The sequence below is a fragment of the Cervus elaphus genome, chromosome X, assembly GCF_910594005.1.
Source record: "Cervus elaphus chromosome X, mCerEla1.1, whole genome shotgun sequence".
In the NCBI taxonomy this organism is placed as follows: Eukaryota; Metazoa; Chordata; class Mammalia; order Artiodactyla; family Cervidae; genus Cervus; species Cervus elaphus.
In genome coordinates this window covers 124192466-124206049 of record NC_057848.1, presented here as the reverse complement: position 1 = coordinate 124206049, position 13584 = coordinate 124192466, and the positions used below count along the sequence as shown (strand labels likewise).

Below are 13584 nucleotides of genomic sequence, written 5' to 3'. Positions count from 1 at the left end.
AGTGACCCTGGCATTGAGTTCTGTGCCCCCAAGTGTGGAAGAGATATTGGTGAGGACACAGCGCCTGAAAAATTCCATGTGGGCAGAGAGCTAGCAGTTATTGACAGGACCTAAGGACTTGGAAGCATATACCTTTACTGTACCCCCTTGCTTGGGTACTACATAAGACCCCTAAATTATAGCATCATCTGGGATAAGGGAAAAGAACAGGAATGACATATTGTTTTCCCAAAAATCTGGTCAAAGGAGGGTTCAGAGTCAGAAACTGAGTTCCAAAAAGAGTCACTACTCACTCAAGGCTGTAGTAGTCAGCTAAATTTTGATGTTCATCTTAGTTCTATCTTGTTGGTTGAGGAGTTACCATCTGTGTGGTAAAGAGGAGATCAGCACCTAGTAAGGCCATGAAACTAACCCCCATCCCCACCCCTATGGGATGCTGGGTTCAGAAAGTAGTTCCTGTGAAGCCTTTGCTAATTTCTTGGCACCAGAGCCTTCAGACAAGATAAACTAGATTATTGGAAGGATGTTTTCCTGGAATAATGTAAAGCCGAATTACAAGTGGTCAATATGAATTAAAATTTCTATCTGGTGAATAGAAACATCACAAATGCCATTTGAGAGTAAGTGGAAACCAGTGGATCAGAAAGGAATGGTCCCTGCCATACATTGCTGGCTACTATAATTGCCCACTCCCCTTTCTGCTTATGGTGGCATTTGTGCTGAGTTACGGACAGGTTTTTTCAAGCAGAAGAGTGCATCTGTCAATAAAAGGTCTAAATTTAGAAGGGCCTGTATTTGGATGGGAAGCAGACTTAAATTTGATTTTCTAATTTCTGAGATTTGTAAAAGTCATACTACTTCATAGTTGTTTAGCAAATGTTTAACTGAAGAAGAGGACCTTTGCAGAAGGGTTCACATCTGAGCAGCTTGACGGGCTAACACACAAGGCTCAGAAACAAATGAAGAGGAGCAGGCCACAACTGAGGGAAGTACCTGTTGATTTTCCTAAAGGTGGATAGATGTGTGTGGTGGTGGGAGTAAGGTGACATTGAGAAATAAAAGGAAAAGGGCACAAGTTTGTAGTTACCATCTCTGTGGGAGTTGGGACCTACAAAAGCTTGAAATAACTTGGTAACCTTTGATAGTGCCCTTTGGTGGTTATTTGGCTGTACTTCCTGTTTTCCCCATGTGCTGTGTGTGTGTTTCTGTGTGCTAAGTAACTTCAATCGTGTCTGACTCTGTGCGACCCTATGAGCTATATAGCCTGTCTGGCTCCTTTGTTCATGGGATTCTCCAGGCAAGAATACTGGAGTGGGTTGCCATGCCCAGCGATCCGCGCCATAAGTATCCTGCATTGGCAGGCAGGTTCTTTACTACTAGCGCCACCTGGGATTCAACAGGGAAAAGGAACTATCTTCAGGGACAGTGAGGGAAGACAGAGTTTGGGAGATCCCATCCGTTCTACAGCTAATTTGGAATGCAGAGACCTTTCAGGTAAGGTGGTTGCACTATTTGAAAAAATCACATCTTGCTCTTTAAATTTTAGCTACAGGTGGAATAGCTGAACCTCATAGTCCTGAATTTAGTTCCTCAGAGTCTCCCTCCCTTGTCAAAAAAGGAAAGGGGGTGGATTTGTTAAGGGCACACACGGGTCTGGTTTCCTTATATGTTCTGGGAATACTAGGATTAATAAGTGACCTTCAAGATGAAAGGTGCAAAGACAAAAAACAAGGGCTACAAGGTCTCCCATCATTCCACTCCCTTTGGACTTGGGAAACCTCAGTTAAATTTATTGATTTTTTTTTTTATTGTTGATTTATTTTAAAGCTGAAGAAGGCTGAGGTTCTGACATGTACAGTACGAAAAAGAAAATGGTGGAGAGGAGAGATTAGTACAGTTCTGTGATGGGGCCCCGAGGTTGGGCATTTGAAAATATTAGCCTGGCATTTTCCACACAGTCTCCTACCCTCAGGGCATCCCGCTAAAGCTTGAGGGGCATTCAGAAAGAAATCCCGCCCTTTAGGAGTTTTCTTCAGGGTCTCTGATACCAGATGCAACCTGAGGGACTTAAAATTTCATGGGCTCTGGAGTGAACACACCTGGGTTAAAGTTCCGATTCTTCCACACATAGTTATGCAAACTTGAGCAAGTCATGTCCATTCCCCCTCCCCACCCCCAGCCTCAGTTTCCTCCTCTGGAGAGTCAGGATTGCTCACGTGAGAGCGATAGAAACAATTCTGTATTGCACCTGATACAGGGCAGGAAGCTGTTCTTAGATAAAGTCACTGCGCGGAGGTTAACCTGCTGTGAAACCTCAAAAAAGGTAGCAGTCACTAACAACTAACTAGTGAATCTGGAAGGTGGACTGTAGGAGACGGTGAGAACCAGCCTCAGGGGGAGGTGGCCTTTTCGCATGCGCGCAATCTTGGAGCCCGGCGGAGCAGAGAGGGGGAGTGGCCAGGTTTCTGAGGGGTTGCTATGGTACCGAGGGGCCAGGGGAGGTTAACTGAACCCTTAAAACATTATTCCCTCCCCCACCCTTCGCTGCCTCGGCTGAGGGCCATTGTTCCCGGCAAAATGGTGTCAGTAATCCCCCTCTTGGACAGAGGCCTAAGTAAGGCTGAGGTGGGAGTGGGACTGGAGGTGGGAACAAAAACTACAATTCCCAGGGTACACCGCACCCGCCCGCGAGGCGCAGGGCACGTGCCCAGGCCTAGCGGTTACATGCCGTCAAAAATCCGTTTCATAGCTTCCCTTTCCCATCCCTGCTTTCGTGGTTGCCCAGCCCCCGCGCGCGCGCACTGCGGTCCTGGAGGGTAGGGGGGGACATGCTATGGCTATTGCCGTCGCAGCGTAATTGGGAGACCGGTATTTGTAAATATGTGCTTCGACTTCTAATCCCGAAGCCGGCAGGTATGGGTCTCGCGAGAAAAGTCGAGAGTTGGAAAAAGGGAGTTAGGGGTGGCGGGTGAAAAGATGCTGGCGAGTACCACATCTCGGCCGAGCGACCGCATTTAGAGACATGTAGAGAACTGAGAATGGGCGGTGGGTATCTAGGAAGAAGTGTGTGCTTGGATTCTTTCTTTTGAAGGGAAGAGGGTAAAGCAGCCGTGGAGAGCTTTTGAACACACAGGAGATGTCACGCGTGGCTCCTCACAGATTTCCTTTTTGGAAAAGAGCGAAGCCTTTCTCTTGACGAGCATCCTTCTCTCCCGCTGCGCTGAGGCGAGCGGGAGAGGAGTGCGCAAGCTCTAGTTGGGTAGCTACTTGGCACCTCGCTGCGATAGGGGCAGTTCGGAGTTGGGGCTGCTCCGTCTGTTTTCTCCGCCCCTCCCCCCTCCTTTCTTCCCCTCCCTTCCTCGCCCCCCTCCGTCCCCCTCTATCTGAATTCCCTGACAGGAGTACGCGTGCGCCTGCTCTGCTCCCGGGCAAGCGCGAGCTTGGGCTCGTACCCCGCTCCCTTAACCCCGCCCTCTCTTTACCTACCAGCGGTAGCTGGCCGGGTGGGCTCGCGCTGAGACGCTCGCGCGCGCACGCGCACACAACGCGGAGCGGAGCGCGAGACATCGAGGAGGGGAGTAAGAAGCATCTGAGGAGGCGACAGAGGAGGCGGTGTGTGTGTATCTGCGTGTTCTACGGTGCGGCTACTCGAGGGGCGAGCGGAGGCTTGAAAGAGGGCGAGGGAGAAGCGAAAAGAGTCTCCCTCAGCGAGAGCCTCTAATCTGGTGAGGGTCCCGAGCCGGCCGGGACGGTGGGAGTGAGGGAGGAGGCCGGGGGGCGTGTCTGGGATCCGGCTGAGAGATGAATGGGCCGGGGATGAATGGAGGGGAGGCAGCGGCGACCAAGAGTCTGTTCAGAGTAAGCGCGTTAGTGGGGGGCGGTTTGACCGAGGCAGGGTGATTTCAGTCGCCGAGATGTGTGGGACGAGGCCCGGCTTGGGTCGTTAAGAGTTGTCGGAGCTGCTTTCGGTGTGAGCCAACAGGCTGAGAGGAAAATTCGGAGGGGGAAAGTGGGGAAGCGCAGGTTTGAGGTTGAGGTACTTTTTTTTTTTTTTTTTGTCATTTTCGTTGAGGAGTGGCAACTTTGGGAGTTGATGGGAGCCTAGGGGACGGGCGGTGGGGGGGGGGGTGAGGCGGTTACTTGAGGGGACCGGGTGACGGTTGACAAAAAACTGAGTGATCATTTAGGTGAGATTGAGTCTACTGAAAGCGAGGATCGCGTCGGGTTTTGGAAGTTGAGTTTCAGTGTATGAGGGAAAGTGAATTTAATTTAGAGATTCAGTTGATGTGTGAAGGTCGATAGGACTGTATTCTTGTGAGGAATGCTGCCGGCTGGTTGTGTTAATGGGTTGGTTCAAGGAGATTGAGAGGTGTTATTTGGGAACGGTGTGTTCTGTGACTGATCGGATGGGAAGGAGATGGTATGGTGAGGTTAGTATGAAAGTGGTGTACTGTACTGTACGAGGTTTTGTTTGTCTAGTTAAGAATGGTGAAACATTTATGTAGTAGGTTGTGGGTGGAAATCCTGCGTATGTGTATCTCCCTATCTTGAGAATTGATAGACCTTGTTAAAATGAGATTGAACCCTCAAAACAGAGGCAAGTGGAATGGCTATTACTTCTAAAGAGTTACTGTGGACTGAAGCAATTATATGATAAATAGCCTTTAAGTTGTGAAAATCTTCTGTATGGTGATGATTGCACTCAATTTGGGGAGGCATTGTTACCTGTTTTTCATCTGTAGTAAATTGTAATACCAAGAGAACTTTTAATGGACTTCCCTGGTGGCCCAATTACTTCTTAAGAGTTACTGTGGACTGAAGCAATTGTATGATAAATAGCCTTTAAGTTGTGAAAATCTTCTGTATAGTGATGATTGCTCTCAATTTGGGGAGGCATTGTTACCTGTTTTTCATCTGTAGTAAATTGTAATACCAAGAGAACTTTTAAAGAGGTCTCCATATAATGACAACAAAGTAGTCGATGTCTTCTAGATAATCTCTATTGTTTGGGTGGATGAATTTAAAAATTGTTTTAAAGTCAGCACTCCAAAGGAAAGATACCTTGCATTAAAGGATAGCTAAAATACTGATTTTGAATGCTAAAATATACGTGATTTTTTCCATTAATCTGAATTTACCTTGTTTGAAAATTGACACTTTTTGGCGTGAGTTTAAATCACTGCAGATTACTTGGACATGCTGTTCTTTGAATTCATATCTTCTGGTAAGGATGTCTTGTGATGGTCTCATTCTGTTCTGGGTCAAGATTAATAGTTTATGGGTTTCTAACTTTTCATGCTTACTTTTTACAAACTTTAATGACATATTCATTTATCTTGGAAATGTTGCAAATTTGAGAACTTTCCCATGCCCTTTTTCTTTTATTCTGCTTTGATGTTGGAAAGAGTGTAATCCTTGTTTTGGCTACCCAGAGTTTAAAAAGTTAATACTCTGTTCATATTCTCTTTGATTAAATGAATACTTAATATACTAAGCAGTAGAATAAAAATATAAAAGCACCATGAAAGCCTGGAAATGTTGCACCAACTCTGGCAGGCAAGTTGGTCTCCCACTTTCAAACTAGATGTTCCTGGAGTGGAAGAACATTCAAGTATTGAGGCAGGAAAGTGTAAGCATGGTATATTTGGGGAATGGAATGAGATAAGGCTGGAATCTCAGGTTGAGGCTGGAGTGAAGGACTACCCTGCAGAGTTAGGAGCTTTTGACTATTTACCAAGGAGTGAATAGCATAAGCAGGTTTGTGGTGTTCATCTCTCTGGCTTTGCTTCTGATTCCCCCCCCCCCCGCCCCCCGCCCTGAATCTGGAATTCTCTCTCTCTCTCCCTCCCATTAAATTTTAATTCATTCTTTTTATACTGACCTCTGTTATTATTCATGAAAGCCTTTCCTGCTCCCCCATTTTTCCTTTTCCCAGCATCCCCCATCAGGCTAGGTTAGGTGCCCCTCTTTAGTGGTCCTATAATACCTTGTACATATTTTTATTACTGTACTTCTTTTGGGAAACAGGCAGGAAAGTTATTTTCCTTTTCGTACCTCAGAGAGAAAAAACAAGGCTCAGAAAAATAAGGCTCACCCTAGTAAGTAAGTGGTCAATCCTGGAGTTCTGACTTCTAGGCCAATGTTGATCCCTGTATCACAAGTCTACATTCATTGATGTAATTATTCTATAGTGTTTTAGGAGTTAAATTTTTGTAATGTGGACTTTACCTTTCTTCCCTAGGGGAATTTCCTTTCATTTAGGTGTCTGTCACTTAGCCAGGAAATGATAAAGCCAATGGTTGCACAGAATCAAATTAGTCAGAAGTAAAGATGAGAACTGCTATATTACTATTAAATTTCTAGTCCAATAATTTACTTAAAAATACGGGAGGGCCTAAATTTTTGTATGTATGTTTGTGTGTGGGGGGGAGGGGTAGTGTGTAAGAAAAATCCCTTCCTTCCTCACTCTCCCATCTTAGTATAAGTAAGTAACCAACTCTGTTTGCAGATATACTTGATTATGTCTCTTGGCTAAAAACCAGAATACTTTCAGAGGGGTGGGTCTTTTCCATTTTTGTTTGAGATCATAAAGTTTATGCTACTGTTAGGAGATATTTGATGACTGTAAAGGACATCTATAAAGGCATTCATAGAGAAATTCCCAAAGCTTCAAAGTAGAATTTGATGCCAGTTTTTAAAATTTTTATTTATTGGTTTTATTTTTTGGCTGTGTTGGGTCTTCGTTGCTTTCTCTAGTTGCAGTGAGCAGGGGCTACTGTACGTTGCAGTGCAAGGGCTTCTCATTGTGGTGGCTTCTCATTGTGGGGCACTGGCTCTAGGTGCACGGGCTTCAGTAGTTGCAGCATGTGGGTTCAGTAATTGTGGCACATGGGATTAGTTGCTCTGTGGCATGTGGAATCTTCCTGGACCAGGGATCAAACCTGTGTCCCCTGCACTGGCCAGCAGATTGCCATCCACTTTTCCACCAGGGAAGTCCTGATGCTAGTTTTAATTGTTCTTGGTAGAGCTTGTTATGAGATATTTGGTTTGGAAAATGTTGAGATTAACTTACTGCAGAAGTGAACCTTTATTGCCCCTTTCTTCAAGGAATATATTATTTTCAACTGTTTTCCGCAGTGGCTGCACCATTTACACCTCCAGTGTATAAGAGTTTTTTCACATCTTCTCCAGCATTTGTTACATTTGGATTTTGTGTTTATGTGTGTGTGTGTGTATGTGTGTGTTTTATGGCCATCTAGTGGGTGTGTTGTGGTATGTCATTGTGGTTTTGATTCCCATTTTACTAATAACTAGTGCTGTGGAGCATCTTTTCATGTGCTTTTGTCTATTTAAATTTCTTCTTTTTTTAAAAAAAATTCTTCTTTTAAGAAATGTCTAAGTCCTTGCTCATTTTTACATTTGGTTGTTTATCTTTTTATAGTTGAGTTGTAAGAGTTTTTAAAAAATATATTCTCAATACTAGAGCCTGTTCAGACATATGATTTGCAAATTTTTTTCCACTCTGAGTTTTTTACTTATCTATTTTCCAGTTTTATTGAGATAAAATAATGATTTGACTTAAAGACATCATGAAATGATCACTATAGTAGGTTTCAGTTCAGTTCAGTCATGTCCGATTCTTTGCGACCCCATGAACCGCAGCACACCAGGTCTCCCTGTCCATCACCAACTCCTGGAGACCACCCAAACCCATGTCCATTGAGTCGGTGATGCTATCCAACCATCTCATCCTCTGTCATCCCCTTCTCCTCCTGCCCGCAGTCTTTCCCAGCATCAGGGTCTTTTCAAATGAGTCAACTCTTCACATCAGGTGGTGCAAACCTATCATCTCATGCAGATACAGTGTTAAAGAAATAGAAAAAAATATTTTTCCTTGTGATGAGAACTCTTAGGGTTTACTCTCTTAACAACTTTCATGGGGACTTCCCTGGAGGTCCAGTGGTTAGGACTCCACGCTCTTAATGCACGGGGTATGGGTTCAATCCCTGGTTGGGGAATTAAGATCCTGCATGCTGCATGGCATGGCCAAAAAACAAAACAAAAAATTTCATGTGTGACATTCAGCAATACTAATTATTTTTATCATGTTAAATATTATATCCCTGGTGGTGGTGGTTTAGTCACTAAGTCATGTCCGATTCTTGCGATCCCATGAGCTGGGAACCTACCAGGCTCCTCCGTCCATGGGATTCTCAGGCAAGAATACTGGAGTGCGTTGCCATTTCCTTCTCCAGGGGAACTTCCCGACCTAGGAATCAAACCCAGGTCTCCTGCATTGCAGGCAGATTATATCCCTAGTGCTTATTTATCTTATAACTGGAAATTTGTACTTTTTTCCTACCTTCAGCTAATTCTCCTTTCCCCTACCATCACCTCTGGTAGCCACAAATCTGATCTCTTTTTCTATGAGTTTGTTCGCTTGTGTTTGAAGTATAATTGGCCTATAACACTATGTTAGTTCCTGGTTCACAACATAGTGATTCAATATTTCTGTATATTGCAGTGTGATCACCAAGATTAAGTCTAGTTCATCTGTCACCATACACAGATATTACATAATTATCGACTATATTCCCCACACTGTGTATTTCATACGTGTGACTCATTTACTTTGCAACTGGGAGTTTATACTTCTTAATCATTCTTACCTATTTCTCCCCTCCCTCCAACCTTCTCCCCTCTGGCAACCACCTGTTTGTTTTCTGTATCTGTGACTCTGTTTCTGTTATGTTTGTTCATTTGTTTTGATTTTTTTCTCTGAATTATTTCACTTAGCATGATACCCTGTGGGTCCACCCATGTTGAAATGGCAAGATTTCATTATTTTTATGGCTGAGTAATATTCCATTGTGTGTGTGGTGTGTGTATATATCTATATCTATCTATCTATGTGTATATATATATACATACCTCACCTGCTTTATCCATTTATCTGTTGATGGGCTCTTAGGTTGCTTCCATATCTTGGCTATTATGTATGATGCTGTATTGAATATAGTGGTACATATTATACGTTAGAATCACTGTTTATATTTTCTTTGGACAAATACCCAGACATGGAATTGCTGGATCTAGTATTGTATGATACTTCTATTTTTAATTTTATGAGAAATCTCCATATTGTTTTCTGTAGTGGCTGTACTAGTTTACAGTTCTACCAACAGTGCATGATGTTTCCCTTTTTTTCCACATCCTCACTAATGCTTTTTTTTTTGTTTTCTTTTTGATAATAGCCATTCTGACAGGTGTGAGGTGATATCTCATCATGGTTTTAATTTGTATTTCCCTGATGATTAGTAATGTTGAGCATCTTTTCATGTGCCTGTATGTCTCTTTTTACTTTCTTAATAGTGTTTTTTGGTGCATAAAAGTTTTGAAATTTGATGAAGTCCAGTTTATTTTTTCTGTTGTTGCTTGTGCTTTTGGTGTCCTATTTAAGAAACCACTGTCAAATCCAAGATCATGAAGGTTTATATTTTCTTTGAAGAGTTTTGTAGTTTTTGGCTTTAATATTTAGGTCTTTGTTCCATTTTGAGTTAATTTTTGTATCTGGTATGAGGTAAGAGTTCAACTTCATTCTTTTGCATGTGGATTAACTTGAAGATTTGTAAACTATAAAATACATAATAGTACTATACATGTATGTTAAATAAAGCTATTTGTGGTGATATTTAATCACTCTTGGTAGTTGTGGGGAAGAAATGTTTTTAAATGCATTTTGAAGGTCATGTCTTGTATTTGAAGTGTGGGGATTCTAAAACTCTTTGTGAATCAATGAAACTTTATGATTAGGAAACTTCAGTATGGCAAACTAGATGATCCTTATGCTAAAGTTACATAAGTGATTTTTTTTCCCCTTTGTTTTGTTTTTGGTTTTTTGGCTATGCCTCATGTCTTGTGGGATCTTAGTTCCCTGTCTAGGAATTGAACCCTCACATTCATCAGTGAAAGCACGGAGTTCTAACCACTGGACCACCAGGGAATTTCCCATAAGTGATTTTTTTTTTATGTAAAGAATATTATTGTGGTTTTAAAATTGTTTGTGTAGGGTGAAATCTCTTCTTAAAACTGGGGAAAAAGTAGATTTAGTTTTTAATTACCAGAAACTGATATTAGGTTTATGCTAAAAGTAATTTATGTGTGTGTATTGTATAGCTTATGTTTGTGAGACGACTTCTTGATGAAAACATTTAACAGTTAGTACCTTGTGGAGACTTTTTACTTATAGCTTGGGCTACGTTCATCATATATTATTAGGATAATGTAAGATTATTTCAGTTTGGTTTCTTGTAAAAGTGAGAATTAAAATTTAGCACAGCAGAATTGTTAAATCTCAGCCTCTAGTTAAGTATAATTAAAACAGAGACAGTAATTAGAATTTTTAAATTAGAGGATGTGCTTTAATACAAGAATGAAAAATCTTCTTAATCAGTCTTAAGATCTATAAGGTGCTAGTTCAGCTCATTATATCCACTGCTGCCCAGAGAATAATTTTTGTCCTGCTGGGCAATTGTGGCATTTCCATTGAATTCGCCTTTGATGGTGTCTTTCTGGCAAGAGCAAAAGCTCTTATTGAAGATGTGTATTTCATTTGCTAAGGAATGTTTCAAATACGCTGATAACTTATTCTGAATCTGTGAGTTACAGAATATGATTTACCCAGTGTACCTGTAGGTTCTACCATTCATTCAACAAATATTTATTGTGTTTCTCCTATATGCCAGGATTGATGTGTTGGGGATGGATGAACAGGAAGCAAAGAAGGCAATGGTCCCGCTATCTTTGAGCTTACATTACAGTGGAGAGCAACATATGGCAGCAAATATTTCAGAAAATAAATGCTAAGAAGAAAAAATTTTAGAGTGCTGGGGTGTTGTGGGGAGCCTCTGGCTCACTTGGTTATTTTGTAAGGCTTCTTTGAGAAGGTGACTTTGAACAGAGATCCAGATGTTAAGAGTATCCCTTCTGGTATTATTTTGTTAAATTGTTAGTTTATCCTTTTTAAAATAAAGCTTTAGTTTCTTTCTCTTCAGAATATGTGAGTTAAATGCTCTTTTTTTTAGTTAACTGCTTTTTATTTCTAAGGGGAAAAAAAATAAAACAACAGGTACATTCCTTGTGAGAAGAGACAATGTTCCTGAGCAGAACTGTCGGAACTATCATTGGAGTAGGGGTCAGCCTGGGTTCTGTTTTTGCCTTAGTATAATCTTTTGCAAGTCTGTATATTTCCTTATTTGTTACTAAACAAAAGCACTACCTATTTAGCAGGATTTCTTTGCAAATTAAATGAAACAATATACTTTGTAAATTATACAACTATGTATGAAATGCAATGTATCCTATTCATCTGTTTTTGGAGTCAGTTGAGACATGTTTTCGGACCAGTTTAAAGCTTTTATGTCCCTCCCCATCTGGTAAATTTTAGCACCAAATGTCTAAACTCATCGATTAATCAGAAGGGGTTGGGTTCTTTGAAAGTGGTAGTGTGGTAAAAATTATGTTGGATTTGGAGCTAGAAAACTTGGATTCCAGAATTCTCCCTTTACTTACTAGCACTGTGACAGGCAAGACACTAAACTTATTTGAGCCTTCTTAATTTTCAGATTTCAGGCAAATACCAAGTAGCTCTCAGGGTTGTTGTTAGGAGTAATTGAGTTAAATAGATGAACTTCTTTTGAAAATTGTAAAGCGAGATTTGATAAACTTTCTCCATAAAGGACCAGATAGTGAATATAGCATCTTAGGCTTTGTGGGCCATGCAATCTCTTTTGCCACCACTCAACTCTTCTGTGTAGCAGTCATAGATATATATATAAATGATGAGAGTGGCTGTGTTCATAAATGCTATTCATGAACACTGAAATATGAATTTTGAATAATTTTCATGTCATGAAATACCATTTTTCTTTTGATTTTTTTTCAACCACTTAAAAATGTAAAAATCTTTCTTAACTTACCTGCTTCACAGAAACAGACTGGGAGGTGAGGTAGGTTTGTCCTGAGGGCTGTATATAGTTTGGCTACCACTGTTATAAAGGATTAAGCTGAGTAAAGTGGTAATTAGGGATTAAGGGTAGGTGACTGGTAGATAGAGATTGTTTAAGGAAGATGGAGATGATTTAGATTCTTTTTCTAATGTGGATCCAGAAATATTTTCACATAAAATGAGCATCTTTAATTGAGGGAATGACCTTGCCAAACAAAACTGAAAGATGGAAATGAGGAAGAAGACAGAATTATAAACTCCCAAGTGCTGTGATGTGGTTATATAATGTATGTATCTGTGCAATTCAGGATTATGTATAGTGTGTACATGTGGCTCCAAATTATGTGTGGCCCTATATTGATTTGCCAGGTGGCGCTAGTGATAAAGAACCCGCCTGCCAATGCAGAAGACGTTAAGAGATGGGGGTTCTATCCCTGGGTCAGGAAGATCCCCCGGAGGAGGGCATGGCAACCCACTCCAGTATCCTTGTCTGGGGAATCCATGGACAGAGGAGCCTGGTGTGCTGGCGTTCATAGTGTCACAAAAAGTCGGACACGATTGAAGTGACTTACACACACACAGACGAGTGGATTTGGGAGTCAGTTGCCTGGGTTTTAATTTTGTCCTTGGTTTTTACTAGCTGTGTAATCTTAGGAAAGTTTAACTTACTTTTTTGAGCCTAGTTTTCTCATTTGTAAAATGGGGATAATTTTATCTCAAGATTCTTATTATTACATGAGAAAATGCATGGAAGGACTTAGAGTGCTTAGCCCAAAGCATTCAATAAGTGTTAACGATAATATTTATTTGGATATAAGTTGTACATGCCTAATTTGTTTTGTCCTTCCTTCAGTTATTTTAAGAAATTATAATATCTTTAACTGGTTCTTGGTACAGGTTATTGATGGACAATTCTGCTTTTATGAGTTAAAATAATACAGAGGTTGATTAAAACCTTCAAGTCCTCCTTTACCCAATTTCCTGCCCTCCCAGTGGGTAATCATTGTTAAGAGTTGAGTGTGAACTTGTACGGTCCTTTTTCTCTGTAATTACATGTATATGTATGGGCATATGCAAATAAAAAATGTATTTTATAACTTACTTTTTTCCCAAAGAATATGTCTTAAGGCTTTCATGTAAGTATATGTATGTTGACTTTGTTCTTTTTAAAGGAGACATAGTATTTCATACTACATGCTTCTTTAACTACTAGAATCAGTTTAGAGCATATCCTTACAGTCTTTTTTATATGCATTTACACATATATGAGTACATTTAGAAGCATAAAGTTTTGTTTTTATATATGTATTTATATATATATATAACATATGTATATGTGATATTTAGATGTAATGTATGTGTTGTACAACTTAATTTTCTCAACAGTATATGTATGTGTGGGAGACTTTTTATATATCTATGTATAACCATTTCTCAGTTTTTAAACAGATGCATATTATTATGTAGTACATTTTTATTTCACCTTTTTCTTATGGATGAATATGTAAATTTTCTTCAGTTTTGCTGTTGCAAACAATAAAAAGCCCTTCAGAAAAAAAAATCCTTGTACATACATA

The 13584-nt window shown here is 40.6% G+C and overlaps 1 protein-coding gene across 4 annotated transcripts in view; it reads left to right on the top strand.

Annotated features, from left to right (window-relative positions):
* The first annotated feature begins 3485 nt into the window (after window positions 1-3485).
* Window positions 3486-13584, top strand: part of WNK3 (WNK lysine deficient protein kinase 3) — a 163873-nt gene continuing 153774 nt past the window's right edge. For 2 of the 4 annotated variants that reach the window (XM_043896927.1, XM_043896925.1), the window contains exon 1: window positions 3486-3725. The gene's annotated coding sequence lies outside the window, so the exon portion shown is untranslated. Of the gene's footprint in view, window positions 3726-3826; window positions 3859-13584 lie in introns of those variants that run through there. The other 2 variants (XM_043896926.1, XM_043896924.1) reach the window with 1 other exon arrangement.